Source organism: Rattus rattus, chromosome 8 (genome assembly GCF_011064425.1).
Source record: "Rattus rattus isolate New Zealand chromosome 8, Rrattus_CSIRO_v1, whole genome shotgun sequence".
NCBI classification, from domain to species: Eukaryota; Metazoa; Chordata; class Mammalia; order Rodentia; family Muridae; genus Rattus; species Rattus rattus.
Genome location: NC_046161.1, coordinates 12,781,835 through 12,802,172, shown reverse-complemented (window position 1 = coordinate 12,802,172; position 20,338 = coordinate 12,781,835).

The following is a 20,338-nucleotide window of genomic DNA, read 5'->3' as shown; positions in this document are numbered from 1 at the left end:
TCAATAGTTCATGGAACTCTCTCCAAAACTGACCAGATACTAGAACACAAAACTACTCCTAACAGTACAACACCACTATAATTAACACCCTCTGTCCTATCAGTCCCCCATGGATTAAAGCAGGCTATTAACATCAACAGAAATAACAGAAAGACTACAAATGTATGTAAACTGACCAATTCTCTACTGAATGATTACTGGGTCACGGCAGGAAAAAATAGGAATTAGAACATGAAATTTAAAAGGGAAATTTAGAACATGAAAATGAAAACATGAAAGACCTAAAAGTAAGTTCTAAAAAGAGAAATTATTAGCACTAGCACCTAGATCTTATATTAATAATTTAATCATACACTTGAAATCTCTAAAACAAAACAAAGAAATAAGAGCCAATAGGAATAGACTGTAAAATATGATCAAACTCATGGCTAAAATCGATAAAGTAGAAAAAAACAACAAAACCATAGATAGATTTAATAAAACACAAAATTGGTATTTTGGGGGAAAATCAATAAGATAGACAAACCTTCATCCAAACTAACAAAAAAGTCAGAGAGAGAATGTTCAAATTAACAAGATTGGAGACAAAAAGTTGGGCATAACAACAAATGCCTAAAAAATCCAGATAATATTGATATATTTTTTAAAAAGCCATTCTCCATCAAATTGGAAATTCTAAAAGAAATGGATAAGCTTCTAGATTTAAAGCACCTACCAAAGTTAAACCAAGATAAGAAAACAGACCTCTGACTTCTAGCCCAATTTATTTCACAAGGTAACAGTTACCCTGATACCCAAATCACATAAAGCCCCAACAAAAATATTAAAGTACAAACCAATTTCCTGTATGAACATAGACAGAAATTTTTTCAATAAATATTTATAAATAGAATCTAAAAACACAACAAAAATATCATGTACTATGATAATGTAGGCTTCATCCCAAAAACTTAGGGATGGTTCAAAATAAGAAAATCAGGAAATATAATTGACAATACAAACAGATTAAAGGCAAAACCACATGATCAGCAGAAGCAGAACAGCCTTTAAAAGTCCCCTTCATAAAAAAAAAAAAGTCCTAGAGAGATTGGTAATACAGGAAAAATACCTCAGCATAATAAAGGTAATGTACAGCAGTCCTTACCAACATCAACCTAAGTAAAGTGAAACTAAAAGCCAATTTCACTAAAATCAGGAACAAGATAAGGTTACACTCTCTCCATACCTATTCAATGGAGTACTTGAAGTCTTAGCTGCAGCAATAAGACAACTAAAGCATATCAAACAACATATAGGAGGGAAAGAAGTCAAATTATCTTTATATGATAGTATAAATAACTGACCCTGAAAATTCAACCAGAAAACTCATGTATCTGATAAACACTTTCAGCAACATAGCTAGATAAAAAATTAACACAAACCAGTACCCTTCCTAAATACAAAAGAGAAATGTATTTAGAAAGAAAATGGGGGAATGATACCTTTCACAATTGTCTCAAAAATGTGAAATACTGATAAAACTTTAAGACACTGTAGAAAGAAGTTGAAGTATATACCAGAAGACAGAAAGCTCCCCCATGCTCAATGATAAGCAGGATTAATATACTAAAAGTGCCTATCCTATCAAAAGCAATCTACAGACTCAACATGAACTTCATCAGATTTTCAACACAGTTCTTCACAGAACTTGAAAAGAAAAATTTCATCATCCTGTGAAAACACACAGGAAGGAAAAAGAAGAAGGAAGGAAGGAAGGAAGGAAGGAAGGAAGGAAGGAAGGAAGGAAGGAAGGAAGGAAGGAAGGAAGGAAGGAAGGGAGGGACAGAGAGACAGAGAGGGGGAAGGGAGGCACAAAACCAAACCACAGGATAGCTAGCTAAAGCATTCATAAATGATAAACTGCAGGTTATGTCCACTCACTATCTCGAATTGTGCTACAGAACTATTGTAACAAAACAGCAAATTGTTACCACATGAACAGACATGTTGATCAACAGAACTGAAATGAAGTATTAGAAGTAAGTCCACACACATATGAATATCTGATTTTTGACAAAGAAGACAAAAATACATGCTGCTGAAAAAAAAGGGATAGCATCTTCAACAAATGTTGTTGAGCAATCCGGGTAACTACGTTAGAATAAGGTAAATAGATCTATTTTATAGCCTTGTACAAAACAGGCACACTGAACCTGATAGAAGAGAAGGTTGAGAATAGTTTTGAACTCACTGACACAGGAAGTCATTTCCTGAACAGAATACTAATGACACAGTAGTAAGAAGGTCAGAGGTACTTTGCTAGAGAGATGTACTGATACTGTTTGGTAACTAAGAACCAGGTACTAGATAATCCAGAGACCTGAGATGCAACCAAATACTACTACTCTAAAAGGATAGAAAATAAAAATAAAAAATAAAAATGCCAGAGATTTGCAAACTAGATGTGATATATCCACGCCTAACACTTTGTTGTGATATTGTCAAGTGTACTGTTTCAAAGTCTTACTGTATTTAAATGTGTAAACAAATAAATCACTTACCTTAAAATTTCAGAACTCTTGACCCAGAACCAGCTAAGTCAAGCAGATCCTAGGTTTCATTCTTACCTTAATTGCATTGTTTCCCTGATGGCCATAACACTGGCAAGGACCCTCACCTTCTACCTTGGTGACATGCCTGCTAGATATACTGGTGCATTAGTGACACAATGGTTGTGGAAGTAACCAACCATGATGTGATTTCAGGCCCTCAGCATGAGATGAAGCAAATACTTAATATCTAAAAATTAGATGCCTTGGTATCTAAAATCTAAAACTAAATAGGCCACAGACCTAGAAGAAAACCAAATACTACTATTTTAATAAAAGAATATAGCAATAAAATGACTTCTAACTATACTGCCTTAATCAGCCATAAACAGAAGCTTGAAACATGCAGCATATGAAAAAAATACAGATAGCAATAGGCAGAAAATGTAGAGAGTAAAGAGACCTGGGAGAACTCAACCTTAAATGAGATGTCAAACCCGACCTTCAGGGCTCAGGCATACCTGTGGAAGAGGAAGCAGAAAGAGTGTAAAAACCATAGGAGATGGAGGGCAACAAAGAAACAAGGCCTTCTAATACAGCATGACCAAGGTACATGCGAACTTAGAGACTGACTGCGTGCACACAGTCCAACATGATTCTGCAGCAGACGGGGCCTACTGCTGAAAGAAGAGGACACAAGCGCCCATCCCTCATCCGGAAGCTGTCTCCAATTTATTATCATTAGCAATTGATTTGTTTTCTCTGCGGGATACTCACTGAGTGAACAAGTCATTCCTTTTGCTTTTTTTCTGGTGTTTCACTTTGCTTTATTTTGTTTGGTTTGGTTTGGGTTTTGTTTGGTTTGGTTTGGTTTGGTTTGGTTTGGTTTGGTTTGGTTCAGTTTGGTTTTTTGAGACAGGGTTTCTCTGTATAGCCATGCCTGTCCTGGAACTTGCTCTGTATACCAGACTAGCCTCAAATTAACAGAGATCCAACGGCCTCTGCCTTCAAAGTGCTGGGATTAAACACATGTACTATCACTGCCTAGCAACATACCACTCTTAAGGGTAAGTCCCATGCCATGCAATAGAGAACCAACAAAAAATGAACTCAATAGTCTTTGAAGGTTCTTCGTCTCCTAATATGTCAGGGTATATTTTCCTTTTTTAACCTTACAGATCCATCACATCTTTATTATGTCTTCTATTTTCATGTTTTTATTGGATTTCTGTGTATATGAATGAGCATGTCTCTGTAGCCATATATGTTTCTTGTAGGGTTTGTAAGTGCTATCTCTTACTTTTTTCTGTTTCTTTGTGTTGTTCTATTATGACGTGTTTTCTTTTATTTGTTTTATTTTGTTATCATTGCTTAGATGCCTGTTTCTTTTCTGAGACCGAAGGGGTGTGAGTCTGAATGAAAGCAGATATATGAAGGAACTGAGCACAATTGGGGGAGCAGAAATCATCATCAAAATATACAAAAAAGTCCATTTTTTGTAAAAGAAACAAAAAAACTCATCACAAAATGGGTGTACAAAAGAAAGAAACATAGACAGAAGGGAAGGAAGGAAGGAAGGGAAGGGAAGGAAGGGAAGGAAGGGAAGGAAGGGAAGGGAAGGGAAAGAAAGGGAAGAAAAGAAAGGAAAGGAGGAAAGGGAAGGGAAGGAAAGGAAAGATGAAGGAAGGAAGGAAGGAAGGAAGGAAGGAAGGAAGAAAAACATGGTAGAGTAAAAGAACTGACTTCTAAAACTTTTCCTCTTATCCCAACACTTACTGAGGCATCTTCCTAAGTATGCACACACACACACACACACACACACACACACACACACACACACACACACACACACACACACACACACACACACTGGGCGGTGGGGTGGAGAGGAGAGAGTAAATAATTAGACACAGACTGTCCTATTAATCAATGGTAAGAATTGCAGTTGTTCAGTACTTTACAAATTGTTTAATAAAATGTAGTTTGAAATATTTAAAGCAGTGATAATTACTATGCCTTATCTGTAAGTTAACTGCATACTTTTTGCTGGAAATCAGGTGCTGCCCCATCATCCTGACTGTGATATGAAGTGGACCTATTCCAGTCTATGCTAGTACCCAACTTGTGACATTTTCTAGAGTCCTTTACTGTGACTGTCCTATAGTTCTCTAGTGTCACTCTCCTGGTTCAGTTCTTTTTGTCACAAACATGCTCCTCACATTTATAATAAAGTAGCCCTGGTTCCTCTTACGGTATATGTAAGAACCAGTTCATGCAAACACTTCCACACTCAATTAGTCCATCTAGGACTTCACTTCTATTATTCCTGATTTTTCTCACTCACAATTAATACTTTTTTAATTTCTTTGCTACCCTTTCATCTTTATTGGACTGTTTTTTTTAATCATCCACTTTTGAATTGTCATTCGGCTTTATTACTATGAGACAAGGAGGCATTTAACTGCCTAGTTTGCTGACTGCCCCCAAATCTAGGAACAGATGGTCTGTAATCAGTTCTTGGCCAAGAATCTCAAAGGAGCATTTGATTGGACTCTAAGTCTACACGTGTGATAGTGATTGGTAGATAGGACACTAATACTGTCAAAATGTCATGGTGATTAAGTGCAGTCATATTGCTGGGGGCTGATCGCATTTAACTAATTGCAAATACACTGGATGAACATTACAAAAACTTGTAAGTGAGGACTTACTAAGATTGTATTTGTTTATTTTTCTGAGTCTCTGTACACCACCGATGTGGATATCCTAGTCCTGAGCTCTACAGAATGTCCACGCTTAGCATTCCCAATGGTTGTGAATATGAATACATGCTGTGATACACAACTCCCGTTCGAGTTACATCTCCTGTACACAGTCTAGCACCGTTATGACTCAGAGAAATAGTGTATAGGACACAGGGCCTCCATTCCAGCTGGAAGATTATTTCAGAACTGGTGTTACATAAAATCTCCAACAGGTGGTAAAAATTAAAATGGGGCTGTCTGGAAGCAGTTTTCTTATTACAGACTAAGTTGCTGTCTGTTAGGTGAAGCCTGGACTCAAGGCTGTATGTGTTTATTTAAGAAAGTCATTTCATTGTGCATCAGTTCTCATCTATACAATAGAAGTATTTATATTTCACTTTATTTGCTAAGATTGCTGGAGGCAGGACAAAAGCCAGCAATGATATGAAAGCGGTTATTTTAGTGTATCAAATGGAAGGCGTTTGTGATGAATTAAAAAATGAAAAGCCTGCAGCTTATTTACATGGAAACTTTGGGAATCCACTCAGTACTTAGAAAATGTAAGCATCCTGCCGTGAGGAAAAGATTTACTATTAATTAACTTACATGATTGCAATTTAAAAATATATTTGATATGAATGCAAAAGACAGATCTCCAAATTACGACTTCATCATCTCTGTGGTGTGACTATTATTATAAACTGTCCATCACTGATGAAGTTTCTGTGCTTAAATTTTCTTTCTAGGGTTTTCAACAGATATACAAAACAGGTCGGATACTTGAAATCAACACATAGCGTCCAGAGACCAGAAACCCCATAGAGCTTATTAAAAAGGGAATGAGCCTCCCATCTGCAGATCACCGTGAATCTGAGTTTATGAGCAACAAGTCTGGTTTACAGCATTTTTAAAGCCTTCCTGCTGGTCCTGATGCATGCTAAAAGCTACAAACAAGCAGTCTAAGGCAGCTAACACTCTGAGAATTGATTGAATATTGTTATTTGTGAGGGTACTGAAGAAAATATTGACAACTGAATTATAGCATCTAGGGTATTAATTTTAGACTTTTAGGTGAATCCTAGAAAGAGTCACATTTACATATTAGTACAATTAGGAAGCAGTGTAGTAGATTTAGGATTTGTCAAAGTGCTTGATGGGGACACAGGGAGAAAGGAAAACATGTTAACATATCATGGTTAACAGGACCCCAAACAATGAGGTAAAAGTGTTAGTGAAAAAATATTGGATCTCGTTGTGCTGTTACATCATCATTGGATGCCGAGTAACTCTTGAAAATAGGTAGCAATGATCTAATGCTTATAAGAAATGATAAATGGCTAGAACAATGGCTCAGCTGGCAAAGTGTCTGCTAGGCCAAAAGTGAGGAGCTGAATTCAATCTCTAGGAATCACACTTTATGACTGGGATGGTGACATAATCTTGCAATCCCAGTACTGGGAGCTGGAGACAGGCAGGCACCTGAAGCTGTCTGATCAGCCAGTTTAGCGGAATCAGCAACCTCTATACTAGTGAGAGACCTTGTCTCCAAACCTAAACAACAACTAAAACATATCAAAACAAAACCCATGACGGAGAGCAAAATACCTGAGGTTGCCTGCCTTCCAGACTTATATATGTACACATTCCATAAATGTGTGTGTGTGTGTGTGTGTGTGTGTGTGTGTGTGTATAACCAATAGAGCATCCTTAAAATTTTAGTTTATTTGGACAACTTTGTGTTGCTGAATTGCTTTATTTTTCCCTACAAAGACAATTAGAAAACAACCCGTAAAGTATTGTATTCTTTTGCATATGTATGTATATACGTGTGTGTGCAAATATACATACGTGATTTATATACAAAATAATGTATACAATACAGTTTATATATTTATACATATATAGTTATATAGTTTCATTGTAAAAAAATTACACGCACAGAGACATACACACGCAGACACACAGACACACACACACACATATATACATATATATATATATATATATTTACTACCCATGTACACCAAACTTTTTACTGCAACGTTACTTAAAACACTTATAAATCACATAAATACAAAAACGGTGGCAAGAATTTTACCTTTCTTGTTCAAACTAAGCAAACTTTAGCTCTCTTAGCATAAAATCTATACCTCCTGCTTTACCACAAAACTCATATGTTTAAAGACAATATCCTAGATATTAAATGTACACTTCTAGACTACTGGTATTAGTATTATTTATGAGTTAAGTCACAGACAAAATGTGTCTCTCTCAAGCACAGACTGATTGTATAGATTTTCTGTGCTCTTCAGGACCTGGTAGACTCTGATAACCTTATTTCAGATGTAATCATCACCATAATGCAAAATGGCTCCTCTTAGCACATCTTCAGACTTATAGATATGTTAGGTTTCCATATTTGTATGTTTTTAATTCCATAAATTTCTTATTAGCGCATATGATCTTGACAACATTTTATTTCCATCTGTGTTCTATTCTCCTCCATTTTGTACAAAATCTTCTATACAATGGATTATAAAAACCATGACTTTAACTATAGCAAATATACTTTGCTCTACATTCTAGAAACCTCATTCATTTTTATCTATTCTATAAAATCTCTCTCTCTCTCTCTCTCTCTCTCTCCTCTCTCTCTCTCTCTCTCTCTCTCCTCCATCCCTCCCTCCCTCTCCCCTCCCTGTATATGTGTCATTTTAAAAATGAGTCCTTTCATAGACTCTCGCCCTGCATTGCAAGCTATTCTCAGTTTCACCATCATCCTCTCATCCTTCCTGAGTTCTGACACTGCAGTAAGGTCGCATTACTTCCAAGTAATTTTTGTCATTATTCTCAGTGCTACACTAAAACTAGGGACTCACGGGAGAGGCAAAACTCTATCATAAAGCTTGTTCTTCACTCTTCACCTGTGCCTGTTAAAAATCGATTTAACTTAACGTTGAATGATATTCCAATTTTTGTTCATCTGGATGTGCCTTTTCTTTATAATATTAGCTTTTTGAGATTAGAATTTTTTTACAATATTGTCCCTTCCCTTTCTTCTGTTTAAATCCTCCTATGTACCTCTTCCCATTCCCATTCAAAATCATGGCTTTTGCACTAATTGGTGTTGAATATATATTATATATATTTATATATAATAATAATACACTACATTATGTTATTTACTATCTTAATATATTAATAATATCAATACAATAATTATTATAATTATAATAAATATCTGAAATTGCTTAGAATACAAATTATATATAATTACATAATTATTATATACTAATATATGATAACTATTGCATATATTTTATATGTAACATATTCAGTCTAGATAATATTACTTGTATATATATTTTTATGGCTGACAGTTTGGCACTGGGCAACCAACGATTATGAGTAAATAAGTATTTTTAAATGAATTTATTTTTTAAAAATACCTAGGAGTGAGCTGGAGAGATGGCTCGCGGTTAAGAGCACTGATTGCTCTTCCAGAGGTCCTGAGTTCAAATCCCAGCAACCACATGGTGGCTCACAACCATCTGTAATGGGATCCGATGCCCTCTTATGATGTGTCTGAAGAGAGAGACAGTATATTCACATATATATAATAAAAATACCTAGGAGTATGAAAACTAGAAAATACATCATTAAATTTTTTCTTTAATGCTATAAAATTTGTAAAAGATGCAAATTGGACATATTTAAATAACAAATAAATTGCTGGGTCTTCCCAAACCCATTTCCTCACGTTCTTCCCAAAGCTGTTCTTGTAAATTTGTTATTTTCACAGGTGAGAAATTACATAGGCATCTTCATATTTGAATTGCTCCTTTGAAATTTGGCCTTATATTTCTTCAGGTGGATTTGCATAGCTCTACCCATTCATTCCAAAGTGAAGAATACATATTCAAGCAACAGGTAAGGCATGAATCACTAAATTCCTCTCATAATGAGTGCTGTGAAAACTTGGTCCCTCATATTGTATGTTTGAAATTATTCTAAAAATTTTAGACATCCTGATTTATGCTTACAGGTAACAATTTCTATGTTCAAATTATTCACACAACAGTGTTGACATGAAGTATATAATCCAAAGTTAACATCTGTTGTCTAACACATTTCCAAAAATTTACCCAAATTAGTGTTAAAATTTTAAATAAGAAAATCAAGTGTTTCAAAACATGGACAAATTCAAAGAGATCTGCAACATGGAGAGGTCCTCATTTAAAAGAAAAAAGAAGATAAATTTAGAGTTCTCTGTCTTTTATTAAAATCTACAGGTGATTTTGTTTAGGAATAAAAATTTTATCAGTGAAATACAAATTTTGCTTCTCTTAGCTGTGTAGTTGTTTTAAATTGAGTTTTAAAGAAAAAAACAATATATTAAATCTGCTATGCATGAATTGTGTTCTATCAGATTCCATATGCTGAAGCCTTAAGCTACAACCTTTCAGAATTTGAAGTTTTTAAGATAAAGTGCATAAAGAAATGGTTAGGCTAAAGTGAGACCAGTAGTGTGAGCTCTAGTCAAGTTTTCTCTTGGTGTCTTTGCAAAAGTAGCTATGTGGTTAGCACAAATCTGCACTGTGCACCACAGAGGAAGGGGATGAGGGACACAGCTTAAGGGAGCTGTCTACAAGTCAAAGAGGATAATCTTGGTACACCCTTTTCTTTGATTTCCAACCTTCATACCTCTGATAGAATAGATCCCTAATGAAAACATTAGATATTATTCAGGCAAGATAGGAGGTAACTTCTTTAAAGAAAGGCTGAATTATGCTAAGGAACTAGTTTTTCTTGATGGATTAGTCCTCCAGAACAGTCCTTTATGTGTCTTAGAAAGAATTTATTCTAAAAATCACAGATCCCTATAGCAGGTGGCAATGGTAGGTGTTATTGATTCAGTATCTGAGGGAACCCAAACTAAGTATCTCTGTGTACATTCACTACTTTGAAGAGAAACATACATGCTCACTTGTAGCATTATCTACCTGCCCCATCTACTTCCTTTCCCTTCTCTTTAATACTCTCTGACTACTTGGCATTCTTTACCAAACAAAACAACATTGCACATCCCATGAAATCACAGGCTGCAAGAGATCCTTCCTTACATCTCAAAGTCACCCCTTACATCTGAGGGATGATGTCATACTTGTGGGTTTGGTTTATAGTTTGCTAAGAGAAATCCAGGCTGACGTAAGAAACTGAGATTTGGGGTTATTGTATTATAGTCAATCTCACCTATGAGTTGATTTACTAGAATTTGAGATTTAAACTTATAAAAGATTAAGGACTAGACGATGCTTAATAAGTACTAAAACAAAAACCACTTACTGGGGAAAATGAAGACTATAAAGAATGATTAGTAAAAACATATCCTCTAGGAAATACAAAATATAATTGAGTCAGACAAGATAACACCTAAAACTAATTCAATTCTGAGTAGATTGACTGCAGCAATGGCTGAAATCTATTGAGAATATTAAATTATATTCTGGGTGCGATTTTCAATACTGTTCTGAGCATAAAATCAATGAATGCCTTTTTCCTTTTAATGAAAATAGATTATTTTTTCTCACATAATATATCCTCATTATGTTATGGTTTACCTTCTACTCTTCCCATTTCTTCTCCACCTGCTTCTCAGTTAGATGAACTCCCTTTCTGTCTCTCGTTAGAAAATGAACAGGATTCTCAGGGATAACAATACAATATAATATAATAAGATAAAACAAAAACAATTATGTAAGAGTTGGACAAGACAAAGAAATGGGAAGAAAAGAACCCATGAAATGACAGAAGGACCAGAGACTCACTCATTCATACAGTCAGAAATACCGTATAAGCACTAAACTGGAAGCTATACTATACAGGCAGAGGACCTGGTTCCGACCATGTCACCTCCGTTGCTGTGAGTTTACGTGTACTTTGATCGTGGTGATTTATTGAGCTTTGTTTTCTTGGTGTCCTCTAGCCCTTCTGGGTTTTAGACTCATTTCTGCTTCTTCTTCCACACACAGGATTACTTGAGCTCTGAAAAGAGAGAATTGATGGAGACATTACGTTTAGGATTGAGTTAGAATGAGTCTCTCTTTCTCTGCACAATGTCTGGCTGTGACTCTCTGTGTTTGTTCCCATCTGCTCCATGAGTAAGCTTCTTTGATAACTGTGGAGAAAGGCACTGATTATATTTTTTTCTTGACCTGGGTTACCACAGTCTGAATGATTTTTCTAGTTCTATACATTTACCTACATATTTCTAGATTTCATTTTTAATCTTTAAGTAATATTCCATTGTATAACTATACAACATTTTCTGTATCTGTCCTTCTGTTGAGGGACATCTAAGTTAACAAAAAAAAAAAAAAAAAACAAACCCAAAATACAAAAAACAAAACCCTGAATACCAAGAAAACAAATAACTCAAAACCAGGATACAGATCTAAACAGATAATTCTTAATAGATGGAACCCTAATGACTAAAAACACCTTTTATAAATGTTCAATGTCCTTAGTCATCTGGAAAATATAAATCAAAACTTCTTTGAGATTTTATACCTGTCAGACTGCTAAGATAAATGACAAAATGACATCTTATGCCAGCAAGGATATGGAAAAAATGGGAACCCTCATCCCTTGCTTGTGGGAGGGCATCAAAATGCCAATAATTAGCAACAACTTAGATATCCCTCAATAGGAAAATGGATAATCAGTGAATACTTTTAATCAAAATGGATTAAGATTAACACAATATTGGCCCATATTTCAGACACGGGATTGAAAACCCAGCACCAACACTCCATGTGTCTCTGAGGCCAGACAGGGGTCTACAAGAAAAAAAAAAGATCCCAGAACTTCTTTCATCTGCCTGTGGAAGGTGTCGTTCTGAGTCATTGAACCAAATAATTTCCTGTAGACTTCAAAAGCATTTTATAAGCAGCTAGGAGTTTCTTGTCTTAACAGAATATAATTGTAAAGTTCAACTTATAATGACTGGCTTCCAAGAGCCAGCAGTGAGAATTATGTTTGACCAACGTTGAAGTTTTCTTATAGAGTGCTCTGTAGAGAATTAGCAAGAGTCAACAGCCTAAGAAAATTGTTATATGTGTTTAATTGTCCTTAGTTCAACCGTATAATAGCCTGCTTCAGAATACAGAATTGTGATGGCCACTCCATACCTGCACATAAAAGTCTCTCTCTCTCTCTCTCTCTCTCTCTCTCTCTCTCTCTCTCTCTCTCTCTCTCTCTCTCTCTCTCTCTCTCTCTCTTTCTTATTCTCAATCCTATATCTTTTTCTTATTCCAAGCATAGAGCCACTCGGAATGTCTTTAACATGATTCAGCAGTGTTCCCAACATCCTTTAAGCAAACACCATGGCAAATTTATCTCTGTGTTCAACTTATTATAATCCTTCATAAATTTATTTAGAAAATAGATAAAATAAAAGTAGATAAATGGATGACGGGAGATTAGAGAGAGATAAATGATTGGGTCAATAAATAACAGGTGATAGTTAATAGGTGAGAAACATACAGTAATTGATACATAGGCAGAACAAAAAAAATGAATTAATGGTTGAGAGAGTTGGTAAAAAAGAGGGTTGTAGAAGAAGGATTTTTATTGCTACTATCTCTTCTGCATATGTATGTCAGTGTTAGGTTCATAGCTGAAGACTGATGATAGCAGATAAGATGAGTTATGACACTCCAATAGCACTGATGTGGATTTATCATCTTCACATATTTTATCACTCATGCAGGGGATTATCTACTAATGTGCAGCACTGTGATAAGAACTGAATGCAATAGAAGGAATGTTGGAAACTGCATAGAAATGACTGACATCTGCCTCTATGGCTATGGCTGGCTGTGCTGTGGAGAAAGTGGATTATTCCTGAGCACGGGCTTCTTCTTTGAATCCACACAATAGGATTTTCATATTTTTTATCCTGTTTGTTTTAAAATGTGCTTCCAAAGAAGTTATATTCCAAGTACCACTGCACCCAAAATAATACTGCCAACAAATATAGGTTAAATTGAAATTGGAAGATGTAGACATAAATAGCACCCTCTTGTTATACTTGTCCATAACATCTACTAAATATCCTTCTACACCAGATGTCAAAAGGATGATAGAAATAGGATTCATAATAATACAACTGAATATAGAACAAATGTCTTCTTGACATGAAACAAACAACAATACTTTATTCAGTGTAATAGAGTCAGCAAATCACGTGCATATAAGAATATGTACAGTGTTTTACACAAACAGCATTGAGTTAATGAAAACAAATATCATACTTGTCAAAGATTAATTCTTAGTAAGCCCAAAGTCATAAATCCTAGTTTGTTTATTTATTTGTTTGTTTGTTTGTTTTGGTTTCACTTTTTTAGCAGTCAGAAAAGCAGTCACAAAGATAGTAGTTACTAGACAGGCATCTAGAGGGACTTTAAGGATGTTTATAAAACTGTTTTTTATACTACTCTGCCAACATGGTTTGCTCATTTGTCCATTTTAAAAATAGCATATACTTACAATTTATGCTTACTTTTTATATAGAAAAATAGTTAAGTAATATTTAAGGGTGTTATCAAAATCTTAACAAAAAAACCAAAGAAAGGAACTAATGTAAGAATAAGACCAAGGAAAAATGTAAACAAGAGATGTAAATAGTAGTTTTGATATATAACTGTGCTGTATTTATCCACTGTGGCTCAATAACATAGAACAAAAGTTGGTTTCTATGGGAATGTATTTCTACAAGACACTAGGACAGTGTAAGAGAGCTTTGCAAAACTGACAGTTCACTACAGAAAAAAACTGTTTAAGCCTTGACAGGACCAAGAGTCCCTCCTCCCACTGATGAAGCAGAGGAACTGGGGATAGTGGGTTTCTGGAGGGGAAACCAGGAAATGGGATAATATTTAAAATGTAAATTAAAAATGCAATCAAATTTATTTCAAAAAAATGTTCAACTTTGTTTTGACTGAGACTCTGAGCCCACTGCGATGGGCCAGAGCTGTACTCAGACCTGAACTAAATTACAGGAATAAAAGAGCAGGATGAAGGCATTTTATCAACCCCTAACTGTTCGATTCAGCACTGTGAACATTGTGGAATTTCTCAGATCAAGTTAAGAGAAGTTACTCACCTTCTGATTTGCGATATGCAAAACCATGCAGTCATCCCCCTTTTACCTTAGTTCTTCAACTGACTGCATGGTTTTGCATATCGCAAAATTTGAGAGAACCATGTGCCTTGCCTTGGTGTGTTCTCTCAGAACGTAGTTGACTGCATCCTGGAAGGTCTAGAATCTCCGTTGCTACTTATTTGTGTATGTTCTTCAAATGTTCAGATCTATGATTAGTACTTTAGTGTTCTATTAGTGTGAAGAGGGGCCATGACTCTCATTTAATTGGGGCTTGCTTACAGTTTCAGAAGTTTAGTCCATTCATTATCATCATTGTGGGGAGCATGGTAGCATGCAGTCAGACACGGTGCCAGAGAATTTGCTAGCTGAGAGTTCTAAATCCAATCTAAATCCACATCCACAAGCAGCAGGAAGAGTGAGACACTGAAACTGGCTTAGGTTTTTGATACCCCAAAGCCCACCAATAGTAGCATACTTTTCCCAAGGTCACAACCATTCCAACAAGACCACATCTACTAATACTTCTCAAACAGTGATATCTCCGGATGCCCAATCATTCAAATACAAGACCCTACGAAGTCTACTCTTATTCAAACCACCACAATAAAATGAATAAACATAATCTATTAATAGATCTCTAAAGATCTCATTTGTAAGCAAGGAATACATCTTTAGAGAATTTTACCTTAATTTTCTCTTTAAGAATCCCTTCCTGTGCCTTTAAATTCCCAAAGAAATTCAAGGATCAGCATAAGAAGAGAAGTACTAATGAGGTAAATTTCACAAAAGATGAGAGACCATGGTTCTTAACTGGCTGTGATATACTTTAGTTTGATCTTCAAACTCTATAGTATAACACTAATACAGGACAAATGGAGGAAATGGCTTAAATTAAGCCACAACACACACACACACACACACACACACACACACACACACACACACACAGAGAGAGAGAGGGGGGGGGGCGGACAAGAAAAAATAAAATTCTAAGCTTTTGCTCCCAGACTTGTCACAAAACAAAGCTATTCTGTCTTTTGCATTCATATTGTCACCCACAAGGAATAACGTTACTGAGGGACACTGACTCTATTATGCTCAAAAAGGGAAAATTAAATAAGAACCTATGTAAACTTGGTGAAGCTGTTTAACCACTCTCCATCTAGAGTAACAAGTCAAACAAAACAGTTCATTTATGACAAGCAGTGTATTAGTATCAAAAATGCAGATTGTCATTATCTGAATCAGGAACTCATGGGAATATAAAATTGTGTGTGAGTGAGTGTATGTACATATATAAATTATACATGTGTACTATATATCCTGTGAGAGATCAATTTCTTTGTTTTTAATTCATTTCAAAGAAATATACATAAATATTTATATATTTGGGGAACAAACCATTCCTCTTTTCAAAGCCAGAATAAGTTTATATGATTCTAGAAAGATTAGTGTCTACCTAGATCAAGGCTCAGCAACTATGGGCAGCAGAATTCAGGTTGATATATAATTGCTGCTTCTTATGCTTCTCCTAAGGTTAGGATTATTTCCATCATCAACACTTGTATTTTTTATTCAGATTAAACAGGTCAAATTCATAGTGTTGAGGTAGAATTCATAGTAAGAAATCAGAATCTAGAAGAAAGAACAAAACAATTATTTTAGGAAGGCCTCAGAGATTAAATTAGCCTAATTGGCTAGATCTCCCTGCTCTTCTATACAAGAAAAGACTATATAAAATACACTATTCAGCAAAGATTATGATAACAATATAATTATAATATCTGTTGAGGTATCTCTTACTACTTTTCTTAAACAAAGAAGATAATCTAGAGGCAAAGACAGTATGAGCAGAAGTTGTGCAAAAAAAAGCAAAACTCTAGAGAGACTGGAGTGTGCTGGACCAAAGCACATTGGGCCCTGTGCTGGGAATTTTGAATAAGATTTATGAATATTTATGAGATGGTGCCACATTGATGGGAAAGGTTGACTTACTTTTTCTCCTCGGTCATGCTGGACTTTATCTCCCTTCCAGACTATTTCTTTCTATGTTTCTCTTTAAAAGACCAGAAGTGGTTGGGGAATGTCCAAACCACAGTGGGGTTGTCATAATAGTGATATCAGGTCTTCTCTGAGTATATGGACCCTTTCTTAGTACACATGTAAGGCAACTTTAAAAGAGCTTTGCATCTCACTTTCTAACATAGGAGTAATAATCCTACTGCAGTCAGTTTCAAGGTTTGAGGGCTAAGGTCATCAGGAGACATAGCTATGAATAAGCATCTGCATCCGACTTGGTTTTCCTCATTTGGATCCCCTTGTGGACAGTGTCATACCTACATTTTACTGCATGCTTATTCTGTAATGAACATAGATTTTAGAACAGTAAGATAACACCACAAAGATGTATTATTCTTTAACATAAATAAATATGGACATCTTTAATTTTTTAACCTTAATTTATTCTTTTTAACATAGGAATAGCTACAGTCTCCTAGAGTGATTCTTTGGAGGTAAATTAAATCTTTTAAAACTGGCAATGTAAGTCTGACAGCATAACATACACAATAAACATGTATTTTTTCTTATTATTGTCCCTTTCCTTTTATTTTGTGTATGCCCTATATTGATTTTTTCCTTCTTTTTTTTTTTTTCATCCTTTACTGCATGTGTTCTGTGGCAAACCCATGTCATTGATTGTTAATTTTTCTTTGCTATTTTTTTTAACAATGTTTTCAGATACCTGTATAAGGGTCCATGATTCACAAGGATTAATGCCCTGGACTCAAATAGTATGCTACAGTAAATAGCATTGATTCTGAAGAAAACCTGCATGCAGGGTCCACCACACATTGGGGGAAAAAGACAGAGGCATTGACTTTGCAGGGTGGGTTTAAAGCCTGTTAAGATAGGAGTGGATGACTTTTATCTTTCTTTGCCTTGACTGATTGGTTCTATCTCCAGTGCTGTAGGTGCCTTTGTGATTGTTTAAGGCTCTGGGGAATTGGGGGAGGGCTTTTGTTGACTAACTGTAATTGGCTCAGGATAGGTGGTGGGTCAGCTTCCTGATTGGCTGCCCATAAGAGGTGGGCTTTCCTAAAATTTAGTTGCTTTTTTACTTTTCCAGTTCTGGGAAAAAGAAACTTAAGCCTAGTTTCCCAAACCGCCAGTTTGCAGCCTCTCATGGAGTCAGCCTGGCTCTGGCTGACTCAGTCTTCTCACGTAGAATATATTTATTGAAAGAAACAAATGCCAACACCCTCTGATTTCATTTCTGCTTCTAAAAACTACCAACAAGTAACAATGAGCTCTCAGACAAAATTTAAAGTTCTAACAAGTTCACCAGAAAGTATGGACATGAACAAGACTTCATAAATATCTCTCCTTCAGAACACTGTCAGGATAACATGAAATAATGTTCGCGATATGCTTACTTCAGTGTCTGCTGCAGCTCCTAGATCTTGAATGAATGGGTGAGATTTCTCCCGCTCTTGAGGAGACTTGATTCCCATTTTTACATCAGTGTTTTAATATAGTCTTTCTACCTGCAGCAGACCTTATCTTATATTTTCAAAGTAGCCTTCTCATTGAATTCCCTCCCCTTATTTTCACCATGTGCAGAGGTGAGTCTCTGCCAGCCTTTGGTATCTGGCCCACAACCAAGTCTGCTTGTCCTATGCCCAGGACAGTCTTCCAGTGTATTAACTTACTCCCTCCTACTTTTCAGTAAAGCTGAAACTTGAATCACTTGGAGTGCTAATATATGTGTTGTGTATGTTTAATATGTATATGACTGTTATATGCCTGCTAATTCTGATTCTCAGATGATCTGAGATATGCTGACTATCTGATTCTCAGATGATGTCAGCATCTGGGTCTTATTTATGTGAACACATTTGCTTGAAGTTTTGTTAAAATATCAATCAGGCTAATGTTGTGAAAGGCATCAGCCTGATTGATATTTAAAATAAGTGGCTGATTGATTGAGGAAGGAAAGGCCAAGCTAAGTAATCACAGCTTTGTGAGAGTATATTGCTCTTCTGGTAACCTTGGTAATAAGCAGGATTTCGGAAAAGTGATGAATAAACATCAGAATGTGAGCCTCGAGGCTCAGAGGAGCTCTGTGGATGGTAAGACTAGTGAGACTCTTCTAGAGTCTTTAAGAAATACAGGGAAACATAAAAGCTTTCTGTGAATTCTCAAAGCTGTACTCAAAGGGAGAGACTTATTCCTTTCATATCATTAGGTTTATGACCTTGCCTGAAACTTATCAGTTCCCTGAGCCTCAGTTTTTATGTATTTGAGATGAGAAAATACATGATTATTTTTTGGCATTGATCAGAAAGACTTAGTGATGAAGATGCTGTAGCCAACACAATAAAAATGCCCATTCTATCACAAAGATGATAGGGTAAAATAAATCACCATAGAATTTTAAGGAAAAGTCACTAATAATAATAATAATAATAATAATAATAATAATAATAACATTGCTAGTATCAATGGTTTTCATCTGACATTATGTTTTGGAATTCACTGTAAGCTAATGGGAATCACAAGCAAGTAACCAAGTTGACTGTGTTGAGCAATTGCATTTGTGAAAGATCTCAAGTACATTATTTAGTACACTTTCAAGTAAAAGTTTACTGAAACTTAAATAAAACCTCCCGTGCAGTACAGTAAAACCTTAAATGGGCATACACACACATGTGTACACATGTGCACACACATGCACACACAAACACACAAACATACAAAGAGAAAGAGAATAAAAACATATTTTATACATATTCATAAACCTGACTGCACACATATACTCATGCATACACACATGTGCTCATGTGCACACACACAAATGCATAACCACAAATAAAATAATAAACTTTAAATAAAAAGAAGCGTGTTAATTAAGAGAATCTTCATCAATATTTTAAAATTTTATTCAGATATCTTCTTATAGAACTGTTTAAAGCATCTCCTGAATTTTTAAATATTTGTATCATGACTCTTAAAGTCCTCTACATTCCTGGTTTATCTTAACAAACATTGTGTATTTGACTCCAAGGTGGTCTTTTGTAACACATTAATGGCTACTTTGTCTACTCTGTTCACTAAACTTTCTTTTCCTTTACACTGTCATTTCTTGTTACATTTCTCTCATAGGAAAGTCACAGGATGAATAGTTCTGACTTAGAGGTTGTCCTGGTCCTTTGGTTTCTTTTCTGTCCCTCTGTCAATCTCCCAACATGTTACAATCATTTCTTCTTGAGTACTGCTCTACTGTATACGAAGTCATCTTGAACTACTTTTCTGCCTTATAAAATTCTGCATAAATTGGGTATAATTACCCATATAAATTTTGGCATTGATTCACACAATAAACTAGTTGAGTCTCTTAAGTTTTAAACTATAAATTCTGAAAACTGATATCTTAATAATAATATTCTCAGAATAAATATGAAACAGCTCTTCATATGTTTTACATATTAATAAGAACTTATGGTTTCTCAAATAAAATTCTTAATACCTTCCTTAGTTCATTCCAATACACCATATATTCTTAAAATTCTTTGATTTCCGGTCATGTTTTATAGACATTCATTCCATATTAATGTTAACTAACTTCTTCCCTTCTTAAGACATTGTTATTTGATGTATTCCATGTTTGACCGCTTTTACTTCATAAGTTTTTTTTTCATAAATGTCTGGCTAGTGAGTGTTGTCATGTGCAACTTCTGAAACTGGAAACCTAAAATATTTTAATAGTTCGTATATATAATATTCTAGCTTTGAGTTTTCATACAAAGGCAACAAATTATTTCAATATTGCCTTATATACAGTGTTTTGAAAAGAGCCTAAAGTAGTGTTTATATTAATTAGAATGGAGGATAAGATAGCA